Source organism: Phaenicophaeus curvirostris, chromosome 8 (assembly GCF_032191515.1).
Source record: "Phaenicophaeus curvirostris isolate KB17595 chromosome 8, BPBGC_Pcur_1.0, whole genome shotgun sequence".
In the NCBI taxonomy this organism is placed as follows: Eukaryota; Metazoa; Chordata; class Aves; order Cuculiformes; family Cuculidae; genus Phaenicophaeus; species Phaenicophaeus curvirostris.
In genome coordinates, this window is record NC_091399.1 from 40248993 (window position 1) to 40264636 (window position 15644).

The 15644-nt window shown below is 43.9% G+C and overlaps 1 pseudogene; it reads right to left on the minus strand.

The window, feature by feature from the left end:
- Nucleotides 1-5418: 5418 nt before the first annotated feature.
- The window catches only part of LOC138723738 (glutamate-rich protein 3-like), a 136075-nt pseudogene continuing 125849 nt past the window's right edge, over nt 5419-15644 (minus strand).

The window sequence follows — 15644 nt, forward strand, 5'->3', positions numbered from 1 at the left end:
ATTAAACCTGGCGTTCCCCTTTAAGCTGACCTCGGTATGTTGACCGGGAGAAGCGCATAACAAAAGCCCGGAACTCAGCGCTGGAAAGTCCCTGAAAGGGCCGGACTAGCTCCTTTCGCGCGCTCAACCCTCTCGAGCCAATCCTGTAACTTTTAAGGTGCGCGGACAGTTTAATTGGACCAATTGTAAGTTGCTTGTTGGCGCATGCTCTGTTGGAAAAGTATATAAGGATTGTTGTGTTTACGAATAAACGAGAACGACCACACTCACATTGAGATTCATCGTTACTCGGGGTCCGGCTCCCACACCCACAAGGTGACACATCCGAGAGGAGGTGAAGCGTCAGCAGTCAGAGTACCCTTGTTGTCGGGGAGACGTGGGTTGGTGCTGGTGTGCAGAAGCACCTGAGAAAGCAGTAGCTCAAGAGGAACACCTTGTTTCTGCTGTTTTACCATTGAAATGTTTGGCTGTGCTGGAGAAGAGATGAGAAAACATGAAACCTGCTGACTTTTGGTTTCCTTCCTCCACAAAATGCTTCCTCCTTCACAGGCCAGCGTGCAGGGTTCTTTTTATCCTGTTGTGAGTCATGAGCCCAAATGCTACATGTGCTCTGTGGACTGCCGTGCTGGATAAAAAATGAGTAAGGGGTGGCAGCTGAGTAGCATTAGCAACAGAATCGCAGCATTGGTGACCTTCTTCTTGTTTTTCTGTGGAAGGCTGCTTGCAAAATTGTGGGTGGAAAATGTGACTTTTAGTCTAATAAACACAATTTTAATTCCCCTTTCCCTGCTCCTTTCTAAAGTGAAATCTGGCTTTTTTACCCAAACAATACTTTAGCCAGGGTTCTGCGTATTTCCCCTAAACCAGAAATGCCAGACTTCAAAGTAATTATGAAATGTGTAGTCAGTCAGAGTGAAATGTTTATAATTTGGTCTGTGAACTTCTCAGACCTCTACAAATAAAGCAGGTGCAATACTAGCCATTGCTTGAATGAGAGGTCACCAGAAAGGGAGCAAGAAAATTGACTTGAAAACTGTGTGCTATTTGATCACTGCTGCATGTAGTTTCTTTAGGCACTGGGCTTCCAATAACAAAGGAAAATTTCTTCTAATCTACCTGACCAAATCTTTTGAGAAATCCCATCTGCCACCAGTCCTCAGGGTAGAGAACAGCTCCCTGATGCCCTGCTGTGTGCCCCGGCCCATGGGATGCCTCCCTGAACTCTGCCAGCCAAGGCAGGGGACCCAGCAAACACTGCGATCTGGGCTTGGGGTGGCTGGGTGGCTGTGCCGTTGGGAAGGGAAGAGGGGCATGGGGAGAGCTTGCTGCCACCTCCAGCGCCACAGAGGAAAGAGCACAGGGAGTTCACTAGTGTCAAAACATTGCCAACACAATTCTCAGGGATGGAGATGACCAGGAAGTGACAAAAACTCCTCTTGTCACTAATCCTTGTTCCTCTGGGGACGGTTTTTAGGATTTTACACCTTTGGGATTGCGATAGTGTCATTATGAACTTTATACCTGAAGTTATAAGACAAACATGCGACTGCATACAGCTAAACCTCCCTCCCTTCCTGTCTTGTATAACTGAATAGGCAGGTTAATTTTAATGCCCTTTCTGAAGAATTATTGATGATTTTTACTCAACTTTTAGAAGTGGCAATGCTCTTTAGGGTAAGAAAGGTGGAACCGGCTCTTGTCTAGACAATAAACAGGACTTTTTGTCTGCTGTCCCGGTACGTGTGTATAAATTAATCATTAGCCTGCGGTGGTGGAAATGTTCCCATTTGCTTGGCAGCAGAGGGATTCAAGCCTTGCTTCATGAATTTTTTATTGCTAGAACTTATATATCATGTAAATTAACCACTAGTGCCTGCAGCTTACAAACGAGAGTGGTGTGTGTATTTCATGGTTAGACCTTGCACCTTTGAGAGCTTGTGATCAACAGCCAGGTGAGGAAATGTAGACACTTTTTGAGATTTTAGCTGGAATCGTTTGTTCTTCCTGAAGCCTCTACAAAATTTCATTCAGCTGTAACCTTTTCAGACCATTTGCTGTATATGCCCCTGTGGGACCAGGTGTTTCTGAGTGTTGGAATGGCCAGGCAGGTGACAGGCCAGGTCTTGAGTTGGGCTGGGACATGGAGCTCAGGCAGGACCAAGGGCCCTGTCCTGGGCTGAGGTGGGCTCCTAGGACCTGGATGGGGGAGACATAGATGTAGATTTGGGTTGTTACAGCCTCCTGGAAGACATGCTAAAGCACATGGAGGTGGTTAATGGCAGCCAGCATGGCTTCACCAGGGGCAAGTCCTGTATGACCAACTTAGATGCTTCCTATGATGGAGTAACCACAGCAGTGGACATGGATAAACCAACAGATGTGATCTATCTGGACTTCTGCCTTTGATAGGTCCCCCACAACATCCTTGTCTCTAAATCAGAAAGATGAGGATTTGTTGGGTGGACAGGTCAGTGGCTAAGAAACTGGTTGGATGGTTGTATTCAGACAGTAGTGGTCAATGGCTCGAAGTCCAGATGGAGACCCATGACAAGTGGTGTCCCTCCAGGGTCCGTACTGGGACCAGTGCTGTTCAATATCTTCATTAATGATACTGACAGCGAGATTGAGTGCGCCCTCAGCAAGTCTGCAGATGACACCAAGCTGAGTAGCGCAGTTGCCACACCAGAACTACGGGATGTCATCCAGAGGGACCTGGACAGATTGGAGAAATGGGCCTGCGAGAACCTCATGAGGTTCAACAAAGCCAAATGCAAGGTCCTACACCTGGGCTGGGGCAATCCCTGATTTCAATACAGGATGGGGGATGATGTGACGGAGAGCTGCCCTGCAAAGAAGGACTTGGGGGTGCTGGTTGATGAGAAGCTTGACATGAGCCAGCAGTGTGCTCTCGCAGCCCAAAAGTCCAACCATATCCTGGGCTTCATCAAAAGAAGCATGGCCAGCATGTCAAGAGAAGTGATTCTGCCCCTCTGTTCCTCTCTCGTGAGAGGCCACCTGGAGTATTGTGTCCGGTTCTGGAACCCTCAACATAAGAAGGATATGGAACTGTTGGTACGAGTCTAGAAGAGGGCTACAAAGATGATCAGAGGGCTGGAGCAGCTCCTGTGTGAGGACAGGCTGAGAGAGTTGGGCTTGTTCAGCCTCGAGAAGAGAAGGCTCTGAGGAGACCATATAGCAACCTTTCAGCACCTGAAGGGTCTTCAAGAAAGCTGGGAGGGACTGTTCACAAAGGCTTGTAGTGATAGGACTAGGGCCAATGGGTATAAACTGGAGAGAGGCAGATTTAGACTAGGCATAAAGAAGAATTTCTTCACCGTGAGAGTAGTGAGGCACTGGAAAAGGTTGCCCAGGGAAGTTGTGGCTACTCCATCCTTGGAGGTCTCAAAGGCCAGGTTGGATGGGGCCTTGGGCAGCCTGATTCAGTGGGAGGTATCCCTGCCCATGGCAGGGGAGTTGGAACTAGATGATCTTTAAGGTCCCTTGCAACCCAAAGTATTCTATGACTCTATGATTCTGTGATTCTATGATTCTATGATTCTATGATTCTATGATTCTATGATTCTATGATTCTATGATTGAAGTGGCTTACAAACTAAATGAATTAATTAAATCCAGCCAAAGGCTTCTGCAGAGGAATAGTCTGTTATCACATTACTCTAATCTCCTCATTCAGGTCCCAAGTGAAATCCTAAAACAAATGACGCTACCGCAGAATTAGCATTCTTACATCAATAAGGTCTAGATTTCATTCCAAGCTACCAGCCTGATGAGTTGTAATGTTTGATAGATAACTTTGCTCAGATCTACAGGTAAAGACTTTCTTCATGCATACGCATAAAAGAATCTTTCTCTTTCCAGCCAAGGCTGCACTGTTTGAAATCTCAGGCACTAGCAGACACAGGGATGTCAGTGATTTCCACTTAAAATTCAGTCATTCCACGGCTACAGTGAGCTCACCGCACATAGAGCAGCGAGGCCACAAAGCTAAATTGTGAGGGAGAGCTGCCACTGCTGACACACCAGCTGTCCCTCAGGGCCATCATTTCTCACCTTTCCGATTTTATTGCTCATCTCTTTTTCTTCCCATCAATGCTTCTCAAGTACTGAAGTGACAGAATGCCAAGGACAGAAATGAAGAGTATCTGATGCAGAACCAATTAGGCAAATAAACAGTTACCCAGACAGTGAGAATTAAGGGAATAAGGAGATTTATTTTCTGTATAAAAAATCATTTGAGATTCCAACCGCGTTGTTGGAACTGAGGCCTCCTTAGGTACCTGTCAGAAAGGTGCCCACCTCCTGGAAGGAAAAAGCCTTGATTAATCACAAACACATATCCACAGGGATTAATGAGGAAGCTAAGCAGTAGCACTGCAGAATTACGAAAGTAAAAATAGGAAGTAAAAATTAAAATCTCTCTCTAAATTTGACTTTCTCTGAAAAAGGCATTACAATAAGGAGCAAGTCAAGGCACAGCCTGAGCTCACCACCTCTTCCACAGGGGCAGGCAGAGTTGGAGGCAGCCTGCTGGCCACAGCGACTGGCCTGAGGTGGCACTGGGAAATGGCACATCCTGAGCATGCAGCTGGACCTGCCATGCATCATTTTTATATCACAAATATTTTATACCACAAATATCTTTGTTTGCCACAAGAAACAGTCCTGGACAAACTTCAGCAAGGGCAGCCTCTCCCCAGTCTTTTTTTTTGTTTTAAATCTCTGTCAACTGAAACAAGATGGGATTCAGGCAAAAAGGGCAAGGTCAGCCAGTTACAACAGGCAATGGGAGCACTCAGTAAAGGGAAAGGATGATAGCCCCAGCAGGGCCAGAGCAGAGAACACAAGAAAGGCAAGCGGTAGACCTGAAGAAGGAACAAATGCTCAGATAAGGAAGCTGGAGGCTTGGGCAAGTGTCAGGTAAATGGTGCTTGGGGCAGTGCAGTGGAGAAAGGACTTGTAAGAGGCTTAGATGAACAAAGCATTGCACTCCCACTGGCAACAGGAGAAAAGACCAAAATAGTTCATCTGGAGTTAAATCTTGCTGATTTTTTGATGCTATGTGCTCTTCCCACTTTCCCTCCCCTTCTACACCCAGTATTCAGCCTCCTCCCCTTCACAGTTTGTCACTCCCATCCATTTCGCATCAGGCAGCAGGAGATTTTCTACCTCCTGCCCCTATGGTCACGCTCTTCTCTCCATTCATCTTATGCTGATGCCCTGTCTCCCTTAGGAGCTCACCTCAGAATCACACCCAGTCTCTTTTCTTCCTTCTTCTCTACTTCTCCTCCACCTGCTGCTGTCGTCCTTCTTCACTGCTGTCCCTCCACTGTGCCCCATGTTCCTCCTGCTTTCCCACCCACCTCAGGCTCCTCTTTCAGCCTCTCAGACCCTCCTTACTCATTTTCTTAGCTCTTGCAAAACCTTCTCATCCTTTTGCTTGGCCAAAAGGAGTCCCACTGATTTTTTTGCCCCGACACTACCATCACCACATTTCTCGCACATGAGATGTCCTAAGAGAGGAAGTTCCAGGTGGAGTTGGAGGCCCACAATCCCATCCCCTCTCCAGAACCATCCTCTCCCATTTCTCATCCTCTTCTTTTGTTTTTGAATACCGTACCATATTTCCCGGTGTCTTCCTGACTATCTTCACTCTCATAACCACATATTTTCTCTTCTTCCTTTCTGTACTCATGTCTGGTCTCCATTTTGTCCTCACTAGTTTCCACACTCTCTTCATAACATGGTAAGATGACTAACGCTGAATCTTTGCTTGATTTCTGCTCAATACTGCTTTTACTTGGCTCACTCTGCACTTCATCTCTCCAGGAATCTACGTGCTTTTCCTCATTGTTCTCCATCTTTGTCTTGGGAGGGGATGGCTTTTTGTCCAGACCCATTGCCAAAATGCACCTATTAAAAAAAAACCAAGGAGAACTGGGAAGTATCACATTTTTCTTTCTGTGAACAATGGAAGGGCAGCAGACACAGCTGTTTAGCTCTTTATCAGAAGTAAAACCAGATATTTATCTGCCTTTGCATTGCCACTCAGATAACACGGTTACTGATAATGGCTTATTTGGAGAAGGACCCTAAAGTTCTCAAGTGCTCCACAAACATAGAGGCAGCTCCTCCTTTAAGGAGAGTAACATTATCTGCACTTAAAGGCAACAATTGAAACATAAACAGATTAAAATTGAAATTATCAAAACTGTCCATTAATCTCAAGCTACACCAAACATGATCTGTGAAGATATAATCGCAGAGAAAGGCAGAAGAGCTCATAGCTCATATAAGAGGCAGGTTTGCTCCAAATCCTGCTGTAACATCAAGTAAAGCAATAACTCAGGTTTTGTGGCCAACACTTGTTGGTTCTTTTGTTTTTAATTTCTCTAATAACTGTGGGGGGGAATGGGAGATTGAAATTGCATTCTTTTCAGTTTCTCTTCTGTTTTTCCTACCTAACAGAAATGTAAACAGCTAGAAAACAAAGCATTTGAATGGCCTTTTGAGAGTGTTCCTCTTCTATAACCTGGAGTCACAACTTGTACAGTCAGGAGGCTCATGTAAGAGGCCAGAGTTCCTACTCCTGATTCACTTTACCTGCAAATGCCAAGAGCCACCCCCCACGCACTGCAAGCATCAGGATGCTATCAAAACTGGTTTTTTATGTAAGGCTTCATTACAATTACCCTCACGTTCCAGCTGTTCACAAACTACAGTGAAATTCACAACAATCAGTCTAGAAATCCTTTCAGTTTGTGGGCATGAAATGTAAACGTGACAATGTGACAATTTCTGATAAAGGTCCTACCTTTTAATTATTTGTTCGTGGTATTTTTTTCAGGGACCTTTGAGATAGTGAAGCACTTTTACTGTAGAGAAATGCTGGACCCAGGCAGCAAAAAACTCTCTGTGCAAGGATCACAGCATCAGCATAGAAATCACTGCAGTGTCCCCTCTTTGTGAATCAAAGCCTTAACCCAACAGGGAAAATCAACTAGGATCTTTACTGAGAATCAGAGTGGGTATTTAACATGTGGATGTGGTCCAACACGCAAAATAGGAGTCAAACATAACTGCGTCCAAATAATTGCCATTTATGGAGAGTATCTGGTTAATGGAGATGATTTTTAGTCACCAGGCAAGGTTGGCTGGACTGGCAAGAAACAGGAAAACTGAGATATCACTAAGATTAAGAGGGGAAAAAGAACAGAAACTGAGGATGACTCAGGAAGATATTAATTCCTGGAAGATTATATTCATTACGAAAATTCACTTCAAGTCTCTCTAGAAATCACAGAGAAGCTGAGATCTGGGCATTTCCTAAACTCTTTTGGTACTATATCCGTTCTGAATGCAGATACTTTTCACTACTTTGAACATACTAAGGAATTCACTTAAAGAAACCATGTTCAGTGTTAGATTGGAGTGGATAAAGCATGGTACAATAAAGCAGATTTTTTTTTCTTGGAATTGAGTCCTTATCCAGAAAACATAGTATAGCTCTATGGATGGTCTCTTCTTCCAACTGGTTGTTGCTCTTTTAAAAATTACTTACGAAAAGAACGAAAAAGTTTAAAAATCACCCATGTGTGCAGAAGTTTACTTGTCTAGCATGGCTTAACAATCTCAGGATTTTATTAAATGTAAGGTTTCTTGGCAAAATGACAGATGTTGCTCAAAGCATGGACTTTTGCCCCAAACCAAGAATCTTCTACACAGATTTGTTGTCTGAAACCTGGCTAACATTCAACACTATCTTATTCAGCAGCCAGGGGTATTACAGCAGAATCCCACCTTAGAGGCAGAGCTGTTTAAAAAGAAATTATCCTGTTCTCACAATCACAAAGAAAACCCTGAAGACTACAGTTAACTCAGCAGTACTCCTAATATTTATTCCACTATCACTTCCACCAGAAACACACAAGCATCTCATGTATACCACCCACAGCTACTCCTCCACACTGGACTGCAGAGAAAGTGCTAACTGCCTCTAGACAAGCTGACAGATCCAGTGCAAACACTGTCCACTGCTCGGCGTGCTCAACAGAGAGACTGACGAGGCAGCACAAAGAATCATAGAATCATAGAATGATCGGGTTGGAAAAGACCCACTGGATCACTGAGTCCAGCCATTGCTATCAATCACTAAACCATGCCCCTCAGCACCTCGTCTACCCGTGCCTTAAACACCACCAGGGAAGGTGACTCAACCACCTCCCTGGGCAGCCTGTTCCAGTGCCCAATGACCCTTTCTGTGAAAAATTTTTTCCTAATGTCCAGCCTGTCTTGTACTCCCCTGTCACTTGGCAGAAGAGCCCAGCACCCTCCTCTCCACAACCTCTTCAAAGGTAGCTGACCTGGATGGCATCCTTGGATGTGGGACCCTGAGGAATAAGCTCAGTTCTGCACATTTCTTAGGGAGCTGAAAAACAGACCAGGTTCTATAGAAAAGAAAGATTAAAAGCTCCTTCCACATTGAGAAAACCAAAGTATCCACGTCTGCCTCCCAGCCTGCTATTCTTGTGATGTTTGTACTCACAGCAACAGCTCAACCTGTCCACTTGCATTCCATTGAGGAAAAAGGTGAGGCTGAATGGGAAACCATGGTGCCTTTTCGAGACGAACTGGAAAGTCTCTGTAATCACAGAAAGGAAACGGATCAAAGGAAAAGGCAATGCCTTTCTATCAGCCAGTCACAATCGTTGTGTCTCATCTGCATCACCACCAAAGTGTCCAGCACTCTGAGGTCAGGTACATGGTTCACAGGTGTATTAATTAGCTGATAAGACTCTACTTCCTCCCCACACAGCAGCCTTGTCTCTTCGCTGTCGAGGAGTACCAAGATGGACACCCCTGCGACAAGCAAATACATCACCAATTTGGCCACTCAGTGCTTCAGCAGAACCAAAACCAGAGCCTCCTGTCTCAAAAAAATTAACTGTCACATGGTTTACGAGAGGTTAAATTACGCACAGAAAGTTTAGGATTCCTGGTGTGTGCCTGGAGCTGTTTCAGCTGCTCTGCAGAGGCACCGTTCAGCATCCAGGCCTGAAGGGCACTGAGGCTGCTACCCAGACCCGTGCTGGGGAGAGTGGGTTGTACTTCCTTCACCCACAAGTCAGAGTATCCTTCCTAACTGACCCGAGCACGTTCCAGCAGGAAGGAAGCCCCACCGTACTCCAGCAGTTTCCCTAGCAGGTGTGAATGGGTCTGGGGACAACAGGATCACACACAAAGAACACCTTCCAGACAGCTGCAATGAATGCCTCTCTGTGGGCACACTGCAGTGCACCCATAACCTCAGGGTATATAGGGAAGTGCAGGGATCTCTGCACCATCTTTCCATAACAAGTGAAAACACAAATCCACACACAGTGTGTCCTGTGAGCAGAAATGAGTAGTATGGTCTGTGAAATCAGTCTTTTTCCTCTAGGCCATTTCCTCTTCCCAATTTCCCAGAACACAGTTCACCTTTCACTGATGTGATGGAATAGCAGTGGCATAAAATAAATGGGAACTGGGCTCCCGCTATGCACTTTTCCTCTGCAGCAGTAAGCAACACACATTGATGCACTATTGCAAGTCAGAAACAAAGAACCCCTATTTAAGGACAGTTTACTGATACAACTGCTTTATTAATCACACATCTCTGTACAAAACTAGTCAAACCTACAGCATTTTGTTAAATCAGTTGTCTAAATTCATTCTTTTGTTATTTGAAAAAGTAATTGTAACATCATTTTCAGTCATGAAACAGCAGATAAGGTTTAGTCTGGAGGCACACGTCTTGACTGAGCTCAGCTGAAATCATTTCAGTATCACATCAACATTTTAGCCAATCAAGAAGATGTTACTAGAGTCAATACAAACTCTTTGACTCTTTATCCTTACCTCCTTCCAACAGCTTGCCTTTGTAGACACAAAGGTTTTATCCTCCACAATGCTGCTGACAGACTTCAATTTCATCTCTGTAGTCAGTACTGTCATAACGTAAATGCAAACCTTTTCCTAGGAAGATCATGGTAACAAATGCGTTGCTGTGTAACAAGGGCTTAGGGAATCCTCCAGAATTCTGCAGCAGAAAATACACAAAAAGTGCATTTGGCTTCCAGCTCTAATAAAAGGTGAACTCAAAGACCACATATATGTGGAATGCACTTGAGGTTTCCAGCCCTTTAAGACAGGCTTTGAGATGTTTAAATTGGAAAGAGTTTTGTAACATGCAGAAGGGCAATAAAATATTTTTAATTGAAAAGCCATTGCATTGAATTTCCCAGAATGGCAGGGACCAAGTTTGATTGTCTCTCCCAGTCCTGGGTTCCTACAATTTCCTTGCAGCAGTCAAGACTGGCTGGAGTGTAACAGAAGAAGTTTTCACACACTCACAGCATTTCCCCCATCCTGCTGAAGTTCTGGCACCAGATACAGTCAGAGGCAGGATCTTGACTAAGACAGAAGGATTGACTAAGACAGAAGGCCATAAGTAAGAGTTCCTACGCCTTTTTGTTCAAGCACCTTTTTAGCCCCAGCTGAAGAAAAACACCCAATGTTTTAGTATACAGAGAAAAGGGTGGCAGCTATGTATTTTAATAGTTATAATTTTTTTTCTTTCAAAAATTCAGGGAATCTTTATGCAAACTAGATAGCCACATCTTTCAGCTTTAGGCAAATACACCCACAGGGAAGGTAACGTAACAATAAACAGAGAAGCAGACAGGAATAACTCACCTTTGGTAAAAGCTGCCCTCTGTCATTTGCTGCAGTGGTGGGATGGAATAATCTGCCTCTGAGCATCCTAGTTCTCACTGCTCTCACTGCATTTAAACTCTTGTCTCCCTTTTGCAGAGGGGGAGGCGGTACTGGTATCATATGAGTGTTGATGACTGGGAGTTGATACGGGGATATACCAGTTACGTATTCCACTGAATTCATAAGTGTTAACTCACTCCTCTCCCCCTGCAAAAACATGTTAACCAGGTTAAGTAGGTGACACAAAAAATAGCTACCAAGCATATTGAACTACTCATGGTTTGACTGCTCTTTACAATTAGTAACACGCATGCCTCTCGAACAATTTCCTCACTTGGTGCTTGCCATTACGTTTATGAAAACATTTATACGCTAAACCTCTTCGGTTTAATTTGCAAAGCAACGGACAGGCTGCTTGAAAATGTGGCCCTTATAGATCTAGACAACATCATTGTTAACCACATACTACTCGTAACCATGCAGAGTTCTGCTTCCAGGCAGGCACAATACTGCACAACCCCACAGCACTGCTGCATTCTTTCCGATGGCAAGCAAATTCCAAAGCAGTCAGCCAGAATCTTCCAACAGTAACACTATTTGGCACCAATTATACAAGAAGTTGTTCAAAACACTTCTTTGCCTTTGTAGCAGAGGTTTAGTCCTCCTTCTGAATGAATTGCAAACAGAGGACCAAGGCCCTGAAAAGCAAAACATCTCTAGAGAATAAATTCTGCAAACATTGCGTGCTCTGGATCCGAGTTCTGCATCATCTTCATGCTTTATGACTGATTTAGCTGTTTTGTCTGTTGTGAGCATTAAAGAAACAATGCAAATCACCCATAATTACAGAAGACATAGAAAGCGTCAGCAAATTCTTGGAGGGAAGATCATGACCATCATAATATGGAACAAATGCACAGCAGCACAAAGTTATTCATGCATTTCCTGCCTGTCAGTGGTCACAGATCCAACATCCTCCATTCCCGTGGAACTCCTATCATACAGTCAATTACATAATGCTTTTCCTAGAAGAGAAGACAAGTCCAAATCTCACCTGAAAGTAACTGAATGCATATTAAGATCATGTTTGGCTACACCAAAAAGCTCTCATTCTCTGAACCCGCTAGTGTGATTTAGTAGTAGTAATGGTAAAAAAAGAAAGATGGTTTTTGCTACTTTTCAGCTGTAGATGAAGATGAAATCTTGTAAGACTGTGTGAAAATGTTCCTGAGTTCTTGATCTTACCCAGATGGCTGCTTCCCTCTCTACATAGAGGAAAACCTATGTAGAGGTAGAAAAATTTGCACATAGAGAGATTTTAGACTATAAAAGACAAGTCACCACATTTTTCCGGGCTGTGATGAAAAACTGGGCATTAGACCACTAAGACAATGTCTTGAAAATTAAACAGAGATCAAAAAGGAGCATTTAAATAAAAGCTGATAAATATTTGGAAGGCGTGTTGCCTGCAGTATGCAGTTCTGCGAACTGCAGTACTAAAGCACTATTATAAAACTCTCCATGAATCTGCATTACCTCCAGAATGAAATCCAGCCTCACCCCACTGGCAAACTGCTGATCAGGCTCAAGTGTGTGGTGCTTTTGTTTACAGCTTGAAGCCTTCGGCGCAGACCCTATGGCAGCAGAGATACAAACTGGCGGGAGGCGAAGAGGTTGTAGCGTATTTCCTGGAGCTGTATTTGGTCGCCAAGAAGTCTAAAAAGGAAAAAGAAAACAGCTACAAAATCTCAGTGGATCACTTCCAGTGCAGAGTAGACTCTTAAAATAAAAAATAGCACTGATCAATATATTTGGAAGTGATGAGTGACTCTCAGGTATCCTGGGGAAACAAAATTTCCTGGACTGCCTCCAAAGAGCCAGACCACTTTAGGCATCGCTAACTGAGTATCCACAAACTGGAGCATCCAAAAGAATTCTTGGCCATAAATATAGTTTTTGCTACTGTCTCCTCACAGTGCAGCCTTGAAGCAAATGTAATGAACTGAAAGGAACTGTAGCAGCATGCTGTTTCGGTGGCTTCACCACATGGACATTCAGACACTACACCACAAAAGCACTTTTGTGCTTGAGGCCACAGGAGCTTGAGGCCACAGCCCCTTGTCCCGTCCCCTGTCACTTGGGAGGCCAGCTCCCTCCTCTCCACAACCTCTTTTCAGGTAGTTACAGAGGTCTCCCCTCAGCCTTCTCTTCTCCAAGCTAAACGACCCCAGTTCCCTCAGCTGCTCCTCGTAAGGCTTGTTCTCCAGCCCCTTCATCATCTTTGTTGCCCTTCTCTGGACACGCTCCAGAAAAAAAAAGCATCTAAATCATCTGAAACAGAAACCTAATTTTGTTAATCCACTAATTGATATAAATGTGACCATAAATCATACCACAGACAAAAGCAGATGCAAAGACAGAAAGCAGCATTTCTTATAAGCTGCCTTCTCCATATACTTACCCCCCCACTGGCTCCATGCACTAGCACGCTCTCTCCTGCTTTGGCATGCCCTCTGAGTGGAAAACAGAAAATATTGGCATGAAGATTGCAGTACACAGCCGTTACGCATCAGATTGTATAAACCAATGTCAAATCTCATCTTTCACACAGTATGATTTCCAATTCATGTTATGGCTAAACAGGTACAGTCAGCTGGAGGCAAAATAAACTATATCACTTATAAATTTACGTACTGCACAGTTATGTTGTGCACCTAGCAGCAAGTCATGGTCTGGTACTGAACTTAAAGATTTTCACCTGTTACAGAACATAAAAGTAAACCATGCTGGTTCTAACAATTTGTTCCATCAAACTAAACCAGATGTCCAGACCTGAGCTCTCACCTAGCTGACATGAAGCCTGGCTTTAACTCATTACCCTGCCCTATGGCACAGACAGGGCTGTACATGAAGCCTCTCTGGCACAGAGGCTCAGGAAGAAGAGAAATTAGAAGAAGAAATTAGAAGAAATTAGAACTATTCCTGTTCTTCACTGGCTAAAGTAACAATTAGCACTGAGAGAGAGTTATACATTTTATTACGAGAATCTTATCGGAGAAGCCTTTCCAGGCCTGTTCTCTTGAGAAGAAATGTGTAACAGGAGAACACAGTTGCTAGCTTCTAGGTGACAATGATATGACAATGCCATCAGCATAACAAATTTAACTTAAGAGTTTTAAACATTTCCACTCATTGATCTCCTCTCCTTTTAGAGGACAATGAAAATGTGGGCTTCAATATTTTAAATATTCATAAGCAAAATGGATAAACTTAGATTTGACACTTACTTTTGGAAAAGAGCACGATAAGCAGTGAAGTAGGGTATTGCAACTGCTGCTCCTTGTTTAAAGTCCAGTTAATCCGACAAAGAGAATTCCAAACATAGATTCCAAATGCAAAACCTAAAAAGTTTTCAGAAACACAAAATAAACATTTCTCAATTATTTTTGCTTAAACGTGGAAAAGAGATATTCTCTTAATAAACCTTACAACACCTCAATATTGCCACTGTTCTGCAGAAGGGCCGGCTCAAGCCAAAATCCCACAGGCGATGTGGACATGCACAGCGGGCAGCACGTCACCTATGTATGCCCAGCGCCGTGGCACAACACCAGCTGTGGGGCCAAGACAGCACCCAGCCTGGCCCTTGGCCACTGGCAGAGCAATGCCAGGGCCCACAGAAGGCACAGGTACACAGCTCTGAGTCTTCTGCTGCCAGCATGGTGACCTCCATAAACATCCAGCATGTGGATGGGGTGGGTCCGGTCTGCGGACACCGGGTAGTAACTGCTGCAGGGTAGTGCAATGGTTTCCCAAGCAGCTCGAGCATGCAAATGCACGAGCTTGGCCACTCGGCATTTTTGGGATGTCTGTCTGGGGCACACACACGCATTGCATCAGCTCTCACTCTGGACTGTCAGGGTGACCCCACTGTGTGCTGCCACTAGCTGGCAAAGGTGAAAAAAGCCAGCAAAGCAATAGAAACAGGATTAGCAGCAGAGCAACCACACAAAGATGATCCCATAAACAATCATGAATTAAAAATGAATGTATTTTCTACACCTGCCTTGAATGCAGTAACATGTTCTCCAACCCCTTCAATTACACCAGCCACATCTGAGCCTGGAGTGTAGGGTAAAGTTGGTTTTCTAGTGTAAGTCCCAGAACGAATATACTGATCAAAAACTACATATTCAAGATGAAAAGTTTTGGTTTGCATTCTTTATTTTGTTCTGAGTACGCCTATTATCATTCAATGCCATTATTTCTGTTCACAGAACTCATATATACCTGATTTTCTTTTGGAACAGGCATTACGACGTCTGACTGGATTTTAAGCACTTCAGGGCCACCAAATTCAAAAACTCTGACAGCTCTCATCAGATTTCTTGTGGCTGCCATAGTTATCAGAATATCTGCAGGGAAAAAAAAATATGATATTGCCATCATAATTTATTTTGCATTTTCAAAATAAAGAAAGCAAACAACCACCTGCCAAGCAACAGATTAAACAGAGCTTCACTCTTTATTTAAACTGGGGGAAGGAGAGTTGGTTTGGGCTTTTTTCTCAAAACTTGCAAAACGCAGAACATTTACCCCACCACTTGCAGGGCTTTATGGGTATTAAGAGAACCACATGCAAATAATTTTCCCATAGAAATGTTTCTACAGCAGCTCCTGTGAACAGGAGCTGTCACATCTGTACAGATATACAGCACTTTGGGGGGAAAACTGCTACAATTTACTGCTACACTCTGGCAAAAAAAAAGCCTGCTACACACAGGCCAACAGGGTTGTCTAACCAAGTGACATTCCAGTCACCGCTCCTGCAGGCTGTCAAACCTCCAGGTAAAAAAGGCAAAAAAAGTCTA